Source organism: Hordeum vulgare, chromosome 5H (genome assembly GCF_904849725.1).
Source record: "Hordeum vulgare subsp. vulgare chromosome 5H, MorexV3_pseudomolecules_assembly, whole genome shotgun sequence".
Classification (NCBI taxonomy): domain Eukaryota; kingdom Viridiplantae; phylum Streptophyta; class Magnoliopsida; order Poales; family Poaceae; genus Hordeum; species Hordeum vulgare.
In genome coordinates, this window is record NC_058522.1 from 307,278,110 (window position 1) to 307,284,109 (window position 6,000).

The window sequence follows — 6,000 nt, forward strand, 5'->3', positions numbered from 1 at the left end:
AAGAAAGCAAACCACCACTTCCTTAGATACTGTAGCAAACTTAAATTCTACTTTTTTGATGTTGGATTACTGTATTTTAAATATTCCATGGCTAATACCCCGCCGATACTATCCATAGTTTCATCAAAATAAGCAACCAACACAACAACAAAAAATTTGTTAACAGCAGACTAGTCTGTATCAATCTGTATACTTAGTATACTTATGTTACTTCAAAAATTCGGAAAAATTACGACAGTCTGAAGAATTTGCTTAGCAATCAGCAGAAAGAAGAATCAACTCAATAGCTCTTACAGAAAAAAAAGAAAATTCTTTTCGTGAGCAGAAAGTTTCTGTCTTTTACAGCATGACCAAACGATCGTCCCCAAGACTAATCATAACGGTTTTGCTTGGCACAAACGCAAAAAGAAACACAAAAAACACAATCATAACAGAATTATGAAAGTGTGGAAAACACAAAACATAAAGAAAAAGGATAGATTCGTTGGGTTTCCTCCCAACTAGCGCTATTGTTTAACGCCCTTAGCTAGGCATAAGGTGATGGAATCACGTATAGTCATCCTTGGTGCTCAAACCATAAGTAGCCCTCATCATAGACTCATAAGGCAATCTTATTTTCTTTCTAGGAAAATGCTCCATGCCCTTCTTTAGGGGAAATTGAAATCTAATATTCCCTTCCTTCATATCGATGATAGCAGCAATAGTCCTTAGGAAAGGTCTACCAAGAATAATGGGACATGAAGGATTGCAATCTATGTCAAGTACAATGAAATCCACGGGTACATAGTTCTTATTTGCAACAATAAGAACATCATCGATCCTTCCCATGGGTTTCTTGACAGTAGAATCCGCAAGATGCAAATTAAGAGAACACTCTTAAATCTCATGAAAACCAAGAATAACACATAAAGACTTTGGAATCGCGGAAACACTAGCACACAAATCACACAAAGCATTGCATTCATAGTTTTTGATTTTGATTTTGATAGTAGGTTCCCACTCATCGTGAAGTTCTAGGTATAGAGACTTCCAATTTGAGCTTCTCTTCAAGAGATTTCATCATAGCATCTACGATATGCGCGGTAAAGGCTTGGCTTTGGCAATAAGCATGTGGAGAGTTTGCAATGGATTGCATCAAGGAAATGCATTCAAACAAGGAGCAACTATCATAATTGAATTCCTTGAAATCCAAAGTGGGAGTTTCATTACTACCCAAAATTTTGATTTCTTCTACTCCACTCTCCACACCTTTATCATCAAGATAGGTGGGCTCCGAATCATTGGGGCGTTTTTCAACCAAAGTGGATTCATATCCAGCCCCTTCATCAATAGGTTTGTCATGCGAAAACAAAGATTCAAGAGGAGTCACACCAAGAATTTTAAGATCTTCGTGATTTGCATCACCAGAACGCACCCTTTTAAACCATTCATGCCTAGCGCGAATTTGGGTGGTTCTTTCTTTGCTCTCATTCATGGAGACACGCATAGCTTTCAAAGTTTCATCCAAGTTGACCTTGGGAGGAGGACATCTAACTTTCAAAGCATCAATATCACAAGACATCCTATCAACGCTCTTAGCCAAATCGTCAATTTTGAGTAGTTTTTCCTCTATGGACGCATTGAAAATCTTTTGAGAGTTGATGAACTCTTTGATATTACTCTCTAAATCAGAGGGTAATTTGTTATGATTTCCATAAGTGTTGTTGTAGGAATTGCCATAATTGTTAGAGGAGTTACTAGGAAAAGGCCTAGGAACATAGTTTCCTCTAAAAGCATTGTTGTGGCCAAAATTGTTCCTACCAACAAAGTTAACGTCCAAACTAGCGTTGCTAATGTCAATCAAGGAAGATAGTGGCATGTCATTAGGATCTAAAGGAGTGTTTCTACTAGCAACCAAATTCATCAACTCGTCCATCTTAGCACTGAGCGAGTTAATTTCTTCTATAGCGTGTACCTTTTTGCTAGCAGGTGACCTTTCAGTGTGCCACTGAGAGTAGTTGGTCATGATATTGTCTCGGAGTTTTGTTGCGTCTCCTAACGTGATTTCCATGAACGTTCCACCTGAGGCGGAGTCCAAGATATTGCAAGAAGTGAAATTCAAACCAGCATAAAAGATTTGTATAATCATCCACAAACTCAGGCCATGAGCGGGACAATTTCTAATCATTAACTTCATCCTCTCCCAAGATTGTGCAACGTGTTCATGATCAAGTTGCTTGAAATTCATGATATCGTTACGTAAGGAGATAATCTTAGCCGGCAGAAAATACTTGGATATGTAAGCATCTTTGCACTTATCCCAAGAATCGATACTATTTTTAGGCAAAGAAGAAAACCAAGTTTTTGCGCGATCTCGCAACGAGAAAGGAAAAAGCTTCAACTTAATCACGTCATTATCCACATCTCTTTTCTTTTGCATATCGCAAAGCTCAATGAAGGTATTGAGATGGGATGCGGCATCTTCACTAGGAAGGCCAGAGAATTGCTCTTTCATAACAAGATTCAGCAAAGCTGCGTTGATTTCATACGATTCCACACTAGTGGAGGGAGCAATCGGAGTACTAATAAAATCATTATTATTGGTACTCGAGAAGTCGCAAAGTTTGGTGTTTTCAGCCATGATGACTTTAACAAACAAACAAGCACACAAGCAAGCAAGAAAACCGACAAAGGAAAACGGCAAAGGGCAAAAGAAAACGGCAAAGGAGAAAGGCAAATGAAAACGGCAAATGTGAAGTGGGGAGAGGAAAACGAGAGGCAACTGGCAAAAAAATAGTAAATGCAAGAGATGAGTTTGTGATACCTACTTGGATAGATGACTTGATCTCTCCTCCTTGCGCCAGAAATCAGCACGTTGAAGAGAGACTATTCTTGACTTGATCTCCCCGGCAACAGCGCCAGAAATCCTTCTGCTACTGCGACAACGGACCTTCCCTGGTACGGCGCCAGGAATCCTGCTGCGATGGCTACGCCTTTAGGGACTTCCTTGGCAAATATGCAGAGGATCTCCCCGCGGCCTTGGAGCCTTGCGTTGGTGTTCCCTTGAAGAGGAAAGGGTGATGTAGCACAGCGGCGGTAAGTATTTCCCTCAGTTTTGAGAACCAAGGTATCGAACCAGTGGAAGATCTCGTCAAGACACAAGTACCTGCACAAACACAAAGAGCTTGCACCCAACGCTATGAAGGGTTTGTCAATCCCTTATAGATTGTTTGCAAAGTGAGAACTGAAAGCAACAAAGTAAACAAGCAAAGTAAAAGTGAAAGTGGAAACGATAGGTGTGAATAGACCCGGGGGCCGTAGTGTTCACTAGTGGATTCTCTCATGAAAGCAAGTAGACGGTGGGTGAACGAATTATTGTCGAGCAATTGATAAAACCGTGCAAAGTCATGACGTTATCTAAGGCAATGATTATATCTATAGGCATCACATCCAAAACAAGTAGACCGATACTTTCTGCATCTACTACTATTACTCCACACGTCGACCGCTATCCAGCATGCATCTAGTGTATTAAGTCCAAAAGAACAGAGTAACGCCTTAAGCAAGATGACATGATGTAGATGGACAATCTCATATCTACGATAAAAGCCCATCTTGTTACCCTTGATGGCAACAACACGATGCGTGCCTTGCTGCCCCTTCTGTCACTGGGAAAGGTCACCACACGGTATGAACCCAAAACCAAGCACTTCTCCCATTGCAAGAATCATAGATCTAGTTGGCCAAACAAAACCCAAGACTCGGAGAGACTTACAAGGATATCAAATCATGCATATAAGAAATCAGCAAAGACTCAAATATAATTCATAGATAATCTGATCACAAATCCACAATTCATCGGATCTCGACAAACACACCGCCAAATAGGATTACATCGGATAGATGTCCATGAAGATCATGGAGAACTTTGTATTGAAGATCCAAGAGAGAGAAGAAGCCATCTAGCTACTAACTACGGACCCGTAGGTCTGAAGTGAACTACTCACGAGTCATTGGAGGGGCGATGATGTTGATGAAGAAGCCCTCCAACTCCAAAGTCCCCTCCGGCAGGGCACCGGGAAGGGTCTCCAGATGAGATCTCGCGGAAATGAAAGCTTGCGGCGGCGGAAAAGTGTTTTCATGGATGCCCTGATTTTTTCTGGATTTTTAGGGAATTTATAAGCCAAAGACCTAGGGCACGGGAGTGCCAGGGGGGCCACAAGCTGGTTGTCGCGGCCTCCCCCGTGGCCATGGCAACATGCTTGTGGGCCCCCTGTGGGCCCATTGCCTTGGCCCTCAAGCCTCCCGATCTTCTTCCGTTGTGGAAAAATTCATTTCGGGGTTTTTATTCCGTTTGGACTCCGTTCCAAAATCTGATCTGAAAAGAGTCAAAAACACAGAAAAAACAGGAACTGACGCTTGGCACTGAATTAATAAGTTAGTCCCGAAAAAGATATAAAAGGTAAACAAAACATCCAAAGTTGACAAGATAACAGCGTGAAACCATCAAAAATTATAGATACGTCTGAGACGTATCACTTTGCCACTTGGTGCATTCCTTGATGCACATATTGCTAGAGTTGCTGCTAGATGTGATGATACTTCTGAAACTACTAATACTATTGAAGTAGAACCTGCTACTATGCCTGTTATGTCTGATACGCGCTATGTTATGGAGGGTGAGATAGCTGAGGATTTTCTTGCGTGTAAGGATAGCTATGATGTTGAGAAATTACTGCGCAAGTGGAAAGAAAAATCTTTGAACACTAGGATGAAATACGACCCAAAGTTTGCCACTTCGCCTATCTTTGTGACCGATAAGGATTATGATTTCTCTGTCGACCCTGAGTTAATCACAATGGTCGAATCTGATCCTTTTCACGGTTATGAGTCTGAAACGGTTGTAGCCCATCTTACCAAACTGCACGATATAGCCACCCTATTCACTACTGAGGAAAAGATCCGCCACTACTATATGCTCAAGCTGTTTCCTTTCTCGCTAAAGGATGATGCTAAGACCTTGTTCACTTCTCTTGCTCCTGGTTGTGTGTGCAGCCCCCAGGATATGGTCTACTACTTCTCTGAAAAATATTTCCCTGCCCATAAGAAGCAAGCTGCCTTGCAAGAAATATACAACTTTGCTCAAGCTGAAAAAGAGAGTCTCCCACAAGCTTGGGGGAGGCTCATCCAGTTACTGAATGCTTTGCCTGATCACCCTCTTGAGAAGAATGAAATACTTGATATCTTCTATAATGGACTTACCGATGCTTCCAAAGACCACCTGGATAGTTGTGCCGGTAGTGTTTTTAGGGAACGAACCATAGAACAAGCTGAGATTCTATTGAATAACATCTTGTGCAATGAGAATGCTTGGACTATTCCCGAACCACCTGCTAAGCCAACTCCGAAGAAAAGAGGTATTCTATTCCTCAGTCCTGAAGATATGCAAGAAGCCAAGAAATCTATGCGACAGAAAGGCATTAAATCTGAAGATGTAAAAAATCTACCCCCTATCGAAGAGATCCGTGGTCTTGATAGCCCGATACAGGTAGTCGAAGTAAATTCTCTGCGTAGGTTTGATGAGAGTGATATTCCTTTTGATAAACCTGCTAGCTTATGCCTGGATGAATTTGATAACTTCGTTGCCAAACAACAGAGTTTCAGTGATTATGTTAGCACACAATTGGAACAAAATGCTCGTATGCTTAGTCATTTTAAGTGCTTGTGTGGACAGAAACGTCAATGATCTTAAGCTTCTGAGTAAACATGCCTCTATGGTTACTACTCAGGTAGAACAAGTACTTAAAGCTCAGAATGACTTGCTCAATGAGTTGAATGACAATTCTGTCAGAGTCGTCACTAGAGGCGGCAGAATGACTCAGGACCTTTGTATCCCGAGGGTCATCCGAAGAGAATTGAACAAGATTCTCAAGGAGTTAGCACTGATGCACCTAGTCATCCTAGAAAGAAGAAGAAAGATGATAGGAACCTGCACGCTAGCAACCCAGTTGCTGCTACACC